General features: G+C 42.5%; 1 protein-coding gene and 1 long non-coding RNA gene across 3 annotated transcripts in view; one reads left to right on the forward strand and one right to left on the reverse strand.

Annotated features, from left to right (window-relative positions):
* The window catches only part of ADGRL2 (adhesion G protein-coupled receptor L2), a 339276-nt gene that overhangs the window by 54078 nt on the left and 271790 nt on the right, over positions 1 to 13408 (forward strand). The window lies entirely within an intron of this gene.
* LOC310679607 overlaps positions 1946 to 13408 on the reverse strand; it is a 50950-nt gene continuing 39487 nt past the window's right edge. Inside the window, exons 2-3 of the long non-coding RNA XR_014512386.1 lie at positions 4502 to 4554; positions 1946 to 2765 (exon numbers count right to left, since the gene is read on the reverse strand). This is a non-coding gene — a long non-coding RNA (uncharacterized lncRNA). The remainder of the gene's footprint in view (positions 2766 to 4501; positions 4555 to 13408) is intronic.

A 13408-nucleotide genomic window follows, 5' to 3' on the forward strand; every position in this document is an offset into this window, starting at 1 on the left:
CCACAGCGGCTTGGGAAGGAAGCTGCATGCCCACCAGCCATATGGTTGACGGGGCACAGCTGGTGGGCGGGCAGGGAAAGGGGAGGCCGCCGGCAAAGCTGCTCAGTTCCCCCACTCGCTGGGACACCCCAAGAGGCCAGCGCCCTGGTGCAACACATCAGTAAGCCCAATAGGAAAGATGGCTCTGACAGATACTTTGTGCTTGTATCTGTTATCTGCAAAGCCTACAAGCTGTATGTATATCTCAATGTCCTGTACTGTATTACTGAAGTCTTATATTCTGCAGCAGTAAACTATTTTGGATCTTAAGTTCCCTCTGTGTGGTGACTGGAACTGGGGGCAACTTTTGCTATGTGGGTATCTCACCTCAGATTCCCAACAAAAATCACTTCAATTCAAATGTTAGCATATGATCCAAATGCACTTGCTCACGTCCTGTTTGATTTATATAGTATCTGAAGTATTGAACGGATGCCTACCTTTCCCTGCTAATATGAACTGAACAAGCTTAAGATAAATAGCTCATTTGTTGCAGTTCAGCAGGAAACAGATTTGTCAGGATGTTTAAGTGGACCTGATAAATGTCATTAGAAGAAGGGAAAAGAAATAAGGTTTAATCCAATGACGAGTGTTTTAAACTTGTCAGAATAGACATTTAGCCAATTTACAAGTGTTGAATACTGTTTGAAATGCCATATCACTAATGTTAACAGGGAGATCTTCATTAGAACAAGGACAGGGTGGAGGAAGGGCCACACTTCAAGAGGGCTGGCATAATCTGCAATTATTGATCCAGCATGTTTACCCTTTTCACATCTGTAGAAGTAGCATACTCAGGTTTGATGGTTGGGCTTATATTTTTAGTTCAGTACCTTTTTCAGTCCAGGAAATGGGAAGCATCTTTTAACACTGAGACCTCCAAATAATCAAAATAGCACAACAACACTCCCTATCATTAGCAGAAGGAAATTTCTGCCTGCTTAGCACTTATAAAACACCTACCTAGCACTATTACCTGCCGTCGCACCATGTTTAAAAGGGAAAGTATTGTGTTAGTCAGCGGCCACGTAGATTTACACTAAACCTGAAGGTATTTTCTTTTGGGTAGATCATTTCCAGTTCAACCAAAGTGGGCCATGGAGACTTTAACTTAGTTAGAAAAGGCCTCCCACCTCCTCTACCCTGTCCTTTCCTTTATTTCTTTAAGTTATCAGTCATTAGATAGAGACCAAAAATCGCAGCGGGAGACTTGTAAAATAGTTTTTGGGGATCCCTGGGGGCATTGCTTTCAGCCTTTTCATCAACCAACCTAGTCTCTATCATAAGTCTTATTTATAAGGAGGCTTTCAGGCAATTTCACACTGCTTTTCTCTGATGCAGCCCAAAAAAACATGTAAACCCCGGGGATTAGTAGCGACTTAGAGAGAAAATAGTGTAAAGTTATACCATGAAGTGAGCCCGTGCAGCTGGCTGGATGCACTTTCCCCCTGGGCTACTACCAGTGAGTGAAACCTATCTAAGTGGGTCCCCTCCCATCCTACTGCTGTGTAGAATCCTTTGTGATATTGTGCTCTGGAATTGCTCCATCTCAGAAAGCAGTCAAGTCTTTAATGGCTTGCAATGGAGAGAGAGAGGCAGGCACTGTCTAGGAATTGAAGTTTAAGCACTTTCTTTCTTTCTTTCTTTCTTTCTTTCTTTCTTTCATTGACAGCAGCAATTGGGCAGCACAAGTAAACAAACTGTTTGTTTGAGCTATGCCAGTTGGTAGTCCTCTTTGATTAAATTACTGACATGCTATAATATCCTAAAATGGGAAATAAATTATGGCATTAACCAGGGGGTCAAACTTGAGTCCCTTTTAACAACAACCAACAAAATTATACCAATTACATTGCTTTACAGCTAGGCCAGGCTGATAATTAATGAGACTGCAAATCACAGAGACTTAATTTTGAGAGCACATTTTCTCATTTATTTAATTTTGAGTACAACCAGCTGTCCAGTGCCTGACCTGCACATATTTCTGCACTTTATGTCTCATTCTTGCAAACTTAACCATCTCATAGCCATTCAGTCCAGGTTTTATGTTTAAATGATAATGGGCTTGCTAAGAGGGATGAAAAAAAGAAAAGTAATTTTTGGAAATGCTTTAAGAGAACACACATGGGTAGGTGAAGAAGACCAAACACAGAAATTTCAGTTCTTTCTCATGTTATAAATCCAGCATTCTGTTCCATTATAAAGCTGGTGGATTTTAAATACCCCTTATTCCTCTTCCCCCTATTTGTGCACGTGAGTGCATATGATGTTTGCTGCCAGATCCAGATGACCTGTTTATCAAGCATTCATCCTGATTCACTTGCTCAAAGCTTATGCAAAGCTTGGACTAGGTCTGGCCTTTAGTGAACATTCATTTTGATTTGTTTGCAGGGCAATGAACATTCATCCTGATTTGCTTGTGCAGTGCTCATATGTCTTCCCATTAATCAGTCATTCATCCCACACTTTACAATGCATTTCCCCCTCACTCTCCTAATTCTAAAAAAATGTGGATCTATTGTGATAGGGCAACAGCTTGTTCGAATCCATTTTAGTTGCACAAATCTACATTTCTAGTATGTGCTTGAATTCCTTCTGTGAAATGCTGACAGTCTGGAGGTGACCTTCATCTGCCCATATTCATCTCCTTGTTACCTTTGGCTCTCGCTTTTGTGCCTTCCCTGCTTCCATTTGCCATTTCCTCCGCTGTTGTATCTGTGTTAGTCCTGTTGCAACAAAAGCAAGAAAGAGTGCAGTATTGAGACATCTCTGCTAGCAAATGTATTGTAGAGTAATAGGGAAGAAACCTGCATGTACCAAATCAATTTGTTACTCTTTTCAGAGACACAAGACTTTGGTGTTTGCCTCTCGCTGTCACAATGTAGTCTATAAGCTCCCCAACCCAGACATCTGTTTTCTGTTTATGTTGCTCTACTCTAATGCACCACAAACAATAGTGTTTGGACTGGCCCTACCATTAGATAGAGTGAGGTAGCCACTTCAGACAGCTGATTTGGGAATACATTTTTTATTGGTTAATTGAATGCCTGCTGTGCTAGGGAAGGGAAGAGGTACATGTGGAATTTTCTGCCTCCGGTGCCAAAATAATGGGTGCTGCTTATCTTGCACTTTCTGAACCACAGCCCATCCCATTTACCAGGGTCCCTAACCCTTGAGAGAGACTTTTCAGAGAGGCTCAAGGGGAGCAGTGGGCAGGAAAGTCCCCTTCTACTCATGCCCTTCTGGATCAACCCAATTTTGTACATTTCTATGGTTCTGTGGTCCTTAAATACTTCTAACCCACCCCTTTGCATCCCTAGTTGCTTGCATCTCTTTTGACAAAGTTTGTGCTCCTTTTTGTTTTCCTAATTTGGATAAGACTTCCTTCTAACCATTTTCTTTACTTTGCACATTAACCACACATACATCCTTTTGGTACCTTTCCTGCTCTGTCATATACATTATAGCAGAGCTTTTATTATTGTGATTTCGAATAATACCCATACACTCTTGAGAGATTTGACCCACTTGACATTACTTTCAACCTAACAGTCCTCTCATTGTTTTTGGAATTTTATGCGTTTCGAGTCAAGTGTGACTGTGTTGGACGCTCTCAGCAATTGTATTTATTTCATTTTAAAATTGTCCACTTGAATTTGGTAGCACTCCAGTTACAAAAATATCACACTAAGTCCTGCTCACAACTTAAGATTAAGACCAGGGTCTGGTCAGTTCCATGACAAGCTGTTGTTTAGAAATTTTACCTCTTTGTCATAACCAGAAGATGCAGTTACTGCATCTACATGATGGCAATTGAAGTCCCCCCATACTATGACTTCATCTCTTTTGGATACCTCCCTGATTTCATTCTCTGTCTCGAGATCATTTTGCTCAGGGGAGGAATAGTGCAGATATAATCCTGTCCTGTATTTTTAAGGGTTATTATTGCCCCCTACATTTGGGGGGCGAAGTGATTAAATACAGAGCAATGCAGGCACCAAATTAGGTTCTAACTGGATCTATTTCTGAGATTGCTCGTCAGCATGATTAAAACGATAATAATTTCTATTTATCATTAATAATGCATTGGGAGGGGTGCACTCGGCAAAAAGGTGGCTAATTTTTTTTTAATGACTCTGTTTTCAAGATGTACGCAGCTTTCCGAAAAGCAATCTGCAGAACTTGTATGTAGGATGCAGCTGTGGAAGACTTTATTAACATCATGCAGGTGGGGCCTAATTTTAGTTCAGTCTCAAAGAGGGGGAATTGTTTCCCCTGTGATCGGCACAGCACCATAACATCAGCAAAGCTTTAGACAAGAAGTTGTTTACTTTACTGCATGTGTGTGAGTGAGTGTGTGTGCGTGTGTGTGCTTAAGGAGATTATATATGCCATTAATCAGGCAGTCTTTTTTATTATATTAATGGACCTAATGGAACAGTCTGTAACCTATGATACTCACATGTGGCACAAAGGCAATGCCATGGAAAATGTTCAGGAAATGAGCAGTGACTTCTAAATATAAGAGAGAAGGAGCTAATGAATGGGAGGAAGGAACATTGAGAAATACATCTGTTTGGCCATAAAAGACGCAGCACAGAATCAATCTCAGCTTTTAATGTTGATTCAAGCTACATATTGAATTGAGCTCCCTAGCTCTGGGTTTCCTTCAATGAGCAGGCATTGGACTAGACGACCTATGAGGTCCTTTCAAAGTTGGCTGCTACCACAAAGCCATGAAGCTTGGTCTGTTAAGTCATACTGTGCTTGAGCTTCTGAATGGTGCTAGCAGGGGACGGTAGTCCATTGCAATGAACAAGGCAATGCCCCACCAACCTCAGCCTTCCCTCAGCCAACCTCTACCTGTCACTGGCCCTAGCTCCATCCCTTCTTCATCTCCCTGCCTTCCACCCTACCAGACCCAATGGGCAGGAGCAGCGTGTCCCGTTCTGCTGCTTGAGGTGAAATGGGAAGTGCCACCCTGCCTTGCTGCTACAGCCACTGCTCCCACCACCAAACCTGCCACTGCACACTTTGCCTGTGCTGGACAACTCTAATTTCAGACAAAATCGCACTGCTTTTGGGTGAAATCTTGCCTAAAACTGACACAATCTTGTCCAAAATTGTCACCAATGGTGCTGCCACTTTGCCACCAGCAAAGGTGCAGGACAGACAGGAAGCCTGTGAGAATGCCACTGGGGTGAGGGACTGTGTGTGTGTGTGTTGTATTTTGTGTATTGTATTTTGACATGAAATACAATGAAAAACAGACTAGTCTACAGAACAAGAATAATAAAAAAGCAATAAATTAAAAAGTAAGAAAAAATAGAAAAAAGAGAGAGAGAGAGGGAGAGAGAATAAGGCCCTTTATATAATCTGTATCATCTCACCTTACTTCTCAGCTTTTTTCTTCCCCCAGTCTCTCTCCCTGGGAGACCCTTTCTACCCTGCCTTTCATGCAGGGACCACCCTGCTCCAACTGTCCCCTTCCTGTGTGTATCCTCCTCAGTTCAAAGTAAAGGACTCTCTCTCTCCCCCCGCCCCATAACTTTTTAATGAAATGTTTTCAACATATAGTACAACAAAAACCAAACAGATCCACTTCTGCCACCTGAGGCAGCATCCTCACCCTGCCTAATGGCTGGGCCAGCTCAGCCAATGGACACTGGACACCGCTGCTCTAATGTATGAACCCAGGTTTTTTGTTTGTTTTTCCCTAACAAACTGACTTGCAAGCCAACAAGAAACTTTGGTTTAAGGCTGGCTAGTGTTTTAGTTTAACGCTGGTTATGGCCAACTAAACCCTTGACCCTAGGTTCAGAGTTAACACTAAGCTAGCTCCTTTGTGGGTTGTGCACCTGCTCACATGAGGAAAGGAGTTGGGAGTGCTCATGCACAGTACAGCCAAATAAAGCAAGCATCATGGCTTAGCTTTATGTGGCCTGCGGTTCTATGATTCTGTATACATCACACAGCATTAAGTGATAGCCTGGGATGGTTGAATTCCAGGCTTTTCCCACTTCACACTACAGTATAGCAAGATTTCTTTAAACACACACACACACACACACACACACACACACACATTTCGATTATTCAAAAATGCAAAACAAAAAAACACCTGCAGTCTCAAGTGGTAGCCCCCCTCAGTGCCCCCCACCAGTGCCTGCCATGCTTTGAGTGATGGCAATGAGCACAACCAAACACTTCAATAATCAATCAATCAGTTTGCCAACCACAGTCCCATCCAGTGCGTAGTGAAGTGCACAGAGCTATTGGGGAAGAAACAATTCCTTCTTGCCCCCCTGTAGCAATCATTTAAAGCTCATGAGCTGCTCCTTGATTGATTACCTTTGCCTTAGTAATAAGAGTTTTACCAGGAGGGCAAAGGGAATGTTGCCCTTTAATCTTTGCCTCTTTAGTGAAGCAATGTAGGGATCTCAGCAGAATGCTACTCTTTCATTTCGCTTTTGACTCGGACTCTTTGGAGCAAATTAGCAAGGCTCATTTGAATTTACTTCAAGGAACAGCAGGGGTGTTTAGTTTACCTCATGCAACTGCTTCCTCAGAAAACTGACAGCACTGGGATGAGTAGGTGGCTTGTGAGTCTATGGCCAACTCACCTTCTCCCACACATCCAGGATTTGTGGGGTGAACTGAACTGTGGGAAGCACACCAAAAATATGTCTGCGTCCTACAGACTCAGCATGTTCCCTGCCCACTTGGTGTGTTTTATTTGGACACTTCCAGCTGTTAGCTGCCAGTACAGGCAAACAAATAGGGAAGAACCTCCCAGAAAATGGTACCTCATGACTTTGGAACTACAGTCATATTTTTTTAAATGACAGTAAATTGGCCACCCTATGCCAATCTGTCTGATGCTAGGAGTAATCAACCCACAGTTGCCATTTTTGGTTGGGCAAACTCAGCTCCCTCAAAACTGTTTTATTTTGAAGTTCTATTTGAATGGCGTTTCTGAAGCAAACTATGCAGGTGGCTATTATAACCACACGCTCTGCTGTGATACCCCAATGTGCGGCAAAACCTTCCGTACCACTTGTCAGGATTGTACAGACAACCAAGCTATCCCGGCATGACAGATGATACTCCAGAGTACATATAGGCCCTGTTCTATACATGCTGTGCCACTCTGCCCACCTCGTCCTAATGACACCCTTAGTATTCTCGGCAGTGAGCAATGACGCTCTCACATTTGGGAGCCTTGTTAGGCAGGCCTGAAGCAGTACTGAAGTGACTTCTGAGACTGTGTGACTGGACTCCCGGGCCTTGCATTGTGGGGAAATGAAAATAGCTCTTTTCACCGACTCACTGGGAAGTCCGGTCACATGTTTCTAGTGCTTCAGGTCACAGCCACTGCTGGACTTCCACCATTACTGTCTGCTGCCGGAGCCTAAATATGCATTGCTTTGTATATCAGGAGTAGACTTTTAGGATGGACTTTGTTTTTGTTGTTGTTTTACTACAGTTGTAAGATCTATCAACTGGATACTAGTACAGAATACTGGATACTGGCTAGGAATGGAGCCAAATGCAAAACTGTGGCTTAGATGGTTAATTACCTATGTGTACACCAGGACAACTTGCCTAGCCTATATCTATATAAAGTCATACCTCTTGTTACATCTTTTCAGGTTGCGTCCTGCGGCGACCTGGAAGTACCGGAAAGGATTACTTCCAGGTTTCGCCGCTCACACATGCGCAAACATGCAAAATGATGTCATGCGCAGAAGTGGCAAATTGCAACCTGTGCATGCGCAGACACGGGTTGAGTTCCTTTCAGGTTGCGAATGGGGCTCTGGAATGGACCCCGTTCGCAACCAGAGGGACCACTGTATCTGTGTTACTACATACCCTAGGATGGCCTGCTTATATGCTTGCAAAACTACATCTAGGTTACAACAGATCACTGATTCTAACAACCTAAATTAGAAAACAAAAGTCACTTTTGTTGTTGCTACTGTAAAACAACTGGAAGTCCGAGATCCTTGTCATTCTACTAGAAACCATCTTTGCAATCTACAAGGAGATTCCCATCTACTGTACCTTTCGCCTAGCCCTGCTGTAGACCAGGTATCTTCAACCTTTTCAGATCCAGGGCCCGCTTTTAACCCAAACATGCATCAGAGGGCCCGTTTCTTAATTCTTTACCTTATATTTGCATGGCGGTAGCGCTCCTGTTGTGACCCACCTTGGATCAGGCCGCAACTCACTAATGTATTCCAACCCACCTATTGAAGACAAATGTCGTAGACCATTTCTAAGGATATGACACATAAGCCAGAAATTCCCTGAGCATAGCCTACAGAAAGAAGTATTGCAGGGTGAATGCCACTTGCATTCCTTCTAGCTCATGCAGGTAGACCAAATGGGTTTGCTTTATTTTTGCCTCTGGGTGAAGATGACCAGCCTAACCTGTTATCCCAGAGCTAAAAAGGTGCTATCTGCATTGGGAAGGATGTCCCCATTGGATCTTGTGGTGGATTTCTCTCCAAAGCAAATACCAGCTTCAGAGGAGTAATCTTCCTCAGGGCCATAACAGGTGAAAGAATTAAATCCCCTCTCTGGCCTGCTGGGATGCTGATAATTATACCACTCCCATAGCTGCTGGTACTATTTACATATATATATATATATATATATATATATATATATACCTGCATGTTAAATGCAAATACACATTGAACATCATATCTAGTTTGGCTGTAGTCCTGGAAATTGTGGCATTCGTCACTCCTAGAGAAACAAGCATCAGCCCTGTAACAAGTCTGGGCAGGTCATGTAGCCTTAGAAGTAGCACTGGTGATTTGATAACATTCCTTTCTCCTTGGCTCAGATCAGAGCCAGCTCTTGTTGAGGGATCTTTACAAATTCTCTTGAACATGTCACTAATATGGGAGAACACAGGAAGATTGATTAGGAGTTAACTGAATTTAAAAACACCAAAAGCTACGGGAGGATGAAAGCCAGCTTAACAAATATTTGTAGAATTGTTCAAGTTTAATGGAAAATATTTTTTTTACAGAATATTTTAAAAATGTCTTTGTTAATCCAAAGAAATCCAAAGGAGGGGGAGATACATTCACTCTGTTTCTTTTGCATCCAGTTCTGAAAGTTAGCTCCCCACCTTTTTTTAGCTATTTCATAAGCTCATTGACATGCATGTGCACTGCGTGAGTCTATATATGTTACTGTAAAAAGTTGCTGATTCACTGGTTGCTCTGCATAATATACTCAAAGTTTGGGAGCCAGCGGAGAGTTGTAGAGAGCAGAGTTCATGGATCACTGTAGAAAAGCTAGAAGGACTTCACGATTTAAACAACTGTGACTTGTTATTGCTTTAGGCCTCTGAGTGGCTGAATCCTAGCCAGAATAGAGTGTTGCTATGATCTTAATAATAAATAGCATCTCATTAAAACATCTTAACAAAACATCTTGAGAATTATTCAAGACTGTGCTGGGGATGTGGGGAGGGCCAGCAACTGCAGCCAAATTTGTGACCATCCAAATTTTGCTTGACCCCAGCTCCCACTACCCCTAACCATGGGCTATGCTGACTGGTGCTGATAGATGTTGGAGTCCAAGAACATCTGGAGGGCAAGATCATTGTACAGATTCAATGAATTCTAAAGATTGGTTCACATAAAGGTCATTTCTGGAAATATTCTAGCTAGCGCATTTTACCCACAAGGCCCACGAGATGGCTGAAAACTACTGAGGCCTACCAGTCATAAAAGAACCGTACAGGGGCAGATGTATTCACAAAGAGATGACAGGTGGTGACAGAGGTTGGCAAATTCAGCAGGAAATTACTGACTTCCCTTTCTACTGCTATCTAACCCATCTCTGGAAATTGTGGCATGGAGTTCCAGATCTCAGCTTTCCTCAAGCTGAGTAGAGACATTTGCTCTGGAGAAATTATGGGTGCATGTGTGTAAATATAATAGAGAACTATTTTGAATGCACTTTATACAGTGACCTCTTCCACTGCCAATGTATATTGCAGCAAAATTAAAAGTAAAATGCAGACTTCCGTTGCAAAATTTCAAAATTTGAAATAATGTGTGTACTTATCCAGTCCCATTGAATTCACTGGGTCTTACTTCTCAGTAATCATGTATAGGATGTAAAGGTAAATTTCCATTATCCCAATTCTCATTGGTCACTATTTTCAAATCAAAACTTTCAGCATAATCATTTTGTTTTGATCTAAAAGAGAAAGAAACTAGGCCTTGCAGAAATGGCAAAAGATGAGGGGCTATGTCCTAACTGACTATAAAGTCTTGCTGTGTATGCTGTAGGCCATTTGGGATTTCTGAAAAAGAGGAAGAAATAGAATTCTTAGAAATAGAGTCTGCTTCCCAGTGCTGCTAAGTAAGGGCTATACCTCAGTTTGTTAATGCTGTTATCAATTCTGAAAAATACTGTTTGGGAAGCACCCTCTCGGGCTGTAGACTTAAATTCTATATTTCAACCCACAGACAATCAGTGGAGAGCTAGAGATTGCATGTTAGAAAGAGGACGACCATCAGGCCATTACATTCCAGCTTAGTTTCAGTTACTGACTAACCTGGTAGAGTTTATTGCAAAAATATAGGCTTGAAGTTGGAAAGTCTTGAATCACTGGGCGAGGATGATACATAGGGAAGAACGACTCAGCATTAGTAACAGAAAAAGGCCACCTTCCTCTAACAGAAACTGTAGAACTAGCTCGGCCACTGTGAACTAAGAGAAAACAGTAGCCTGAAATATCATGTCAACAGCCTTTTCATAGACTAAAAGTACTGAGAACTGCTCTACCTATTATACAGAATGAGGCGGTAGAATTCTGTACTATTTCAAAGTACAGGAGTGGGTTGGATGACCTCCATTTTAAAATATCCATGCATGCAATAAGCTAGGATTCCAAAAAGATGGTTACGCTAAATCGGATCCTCCTAATTGAGGGTTTGCGTTGCGCGCTGGCCCAAGGCGCCCCCCCCCCATCCTTGAGGGGGTGGAAGATTGAGCCCAGCTCACACGATGGCCCCATGATCACACCATGGCCTATTGGCCAATCAGAGATCGGTGGTGTGATCGTGGGGGCATAAAAGGTGGTGATGCATTTCTGGGGATTCACCTGGCTTCACAACGCTGAACACCCACCCACCCTGTATTTTAGGTGTCTGCTTTGGCCTTGCTCTGGACTTCAGTTGGTCACCTGTTCTGGAACAGGGGCTGGGTAGGAATTTTTTTCCATTTGGCAAATTGGCAGTGATCATTTCGTTTTTGCCCACCTCTTAGCAATCATCACAACTTTTGTAAGGTTTGGCAGTTAGGCATTGGCTTATTGTGATGTGGGGGGAGTGAATGTGCGGCCATCATCTGCCCCTCCAGGTACAAGGGTATTCCAGTAAAGGAATCCACAGGTCTGGATCATGTCTGAAGTCTGCTTGAGGGGCTAGGTCCATGCCGGGACCCACCCTGGGGTGAGCTTCAGTTGGTTGCCATCGATGGAGCTCCCTTGTTTGGTTGTTTATCTTTCCAGACTTCCTGCAAAGTGGGCAGGAATCAGATATAGTTATTGCCAATGCCTAATAAATGGATAAACCCATTGGCCATATAGGCTTTCCATAGAATCATAGAATTGTAGAGTGGGAACCAAACCAAAGGTCATCCATTCCAACGCCCTGAAATGCAGGAATCTCAACTAGATCATACATCTCAACTAGATCAATAGACTGTGGAAGTCAAAACAGCATTAAAACACAGATACATTTTTTTAAAAAAAATATCATTGTTTAGCATTGTTAACATTCATTTTTGAATGTTCTGAACTCCCACAGGCGATTGTGCGATGGACAGGACAAATGGGAATGGCAGACAGTAACAGATCTGTGAAAAAAAATGTGGGCTGTTACTTTCATAACTCTAAAGTTTCACTGAGCTCATTGACCTTAGCACTCTTTGATTTGGCTGGCTGTACTTAATCCAAGTCTGGGTACAAAGGCTGTAATCTTAAACACACTTAATCTGGAAAGACTAAGTACTGTTTACATTCACTGAATTTTCTTGCAAGTAAACACGCTTAGTATGTCTGTTCTGCACATTTTGTAGCCCACAAAGCTAAATCCACACGCCGCCACCACCCCCACCCCCAACCAGCAACATTTTGTGGTCTGCCAGGTACTTGAAAATTCTTGCTTCTGTTACTATTACTCCTACAAAGGGAGTGAAATCTGGGCGGTTCACTGAGTACCTGATCACATCCTAATTATGTGCTAACTACTGCTATGCACTATTGTCTCGGAGGATGCCTCTAGGAAATGCAAGTGGGATGGATGCTGTAGTGCTCATGTCCTGCTTGTAAGTTTCCCATAAGCATCCACTTGGTCACTGTAAAAACAGAATGCTGGACCCAATGGGCCTTTGATCTGATCCAGCTGAACTCTTACGATCTTATGGTCGCGACTGCTAAACTGTGGTTCAGACTGTGATTTGCTTGATATGTCAGCTGTTGGGCAGTGTAACAATGCAGTTTTGTGCAATGCAAAAAATATATGTGTGTGGATAATAATATGTGGAAGGCAGTGTCAGCTGTAACCATAGCCCAAGTCTCTGGTATTGATGCTGCTTACAACCAGGGCTAGATTAACCATAGGGTTTGGGGTAGCTGAGTTGGTTGAGCATGATTCCCTTAATCTCAGAGTCTTGGGGTCAAGCCCCACATTGAACAAAAGATTCTTGCATTGGAGTAGATCAGGCATAGGCAAACTCGGCCCTCCAGATGTTTTGGGACTACAACTCCTATCATCCCTAGCTGACAGGACCAGTGGTCAGGGATGATGGGAATTGTAGTCCCAAAACATCTGGAGGGCCGAGTTTGCCTATACCTGGACTAGATGACGCTTGCAGTCCCTTCCAACTCTATGATTAAGCAAAATAAGCACATGCTTAGGGCATCAAGGGAAGGGGGGCACCACAGAAATTTTCCTTTGCTGGATTTTTAACATTAATGGTCACGAATTGCTGGGCTGAGCATTCATTTTCTCAGTTGAAGTATATTAAAAAAATCCCAACAGAACAACTATGCAACAAGGCAGGTGGGATGCCTTATCTCTACTAACTATAGAAGTGCATGTGTTATGTAAGATTAGTTTTGAAGATCTAATGAAAGACTTAGCAATTAGAAAAAGTAGGGGGGGGAATCAAATATAAATAAAGTTGAAGTATACAAAAAAATAAACATTTCCCATTTTACTGTAGGCTCTGTTTCATTTCGAAAAATATTTTTTTACTGTTTCTTGTTGTTTATATTTTGAATTAGATATATACAGGGGCACCGAAATATTTTAAGTGCTTAGGGCCTCTA

The sequence above is a fragment of the Podarcis tiliguerta genome, assembly GCF_965153285.1.
Source record: "Podarcis tiliguerta genome assembly, chromosome: 6".
NCBI classification, from domain to species: domain Eukaryota; kingdom Metazoa; phylum Chordata; class Lepidosauria; order Squamata; family Lacertidae; genus Podarcis; species Podarcis tiliguerta.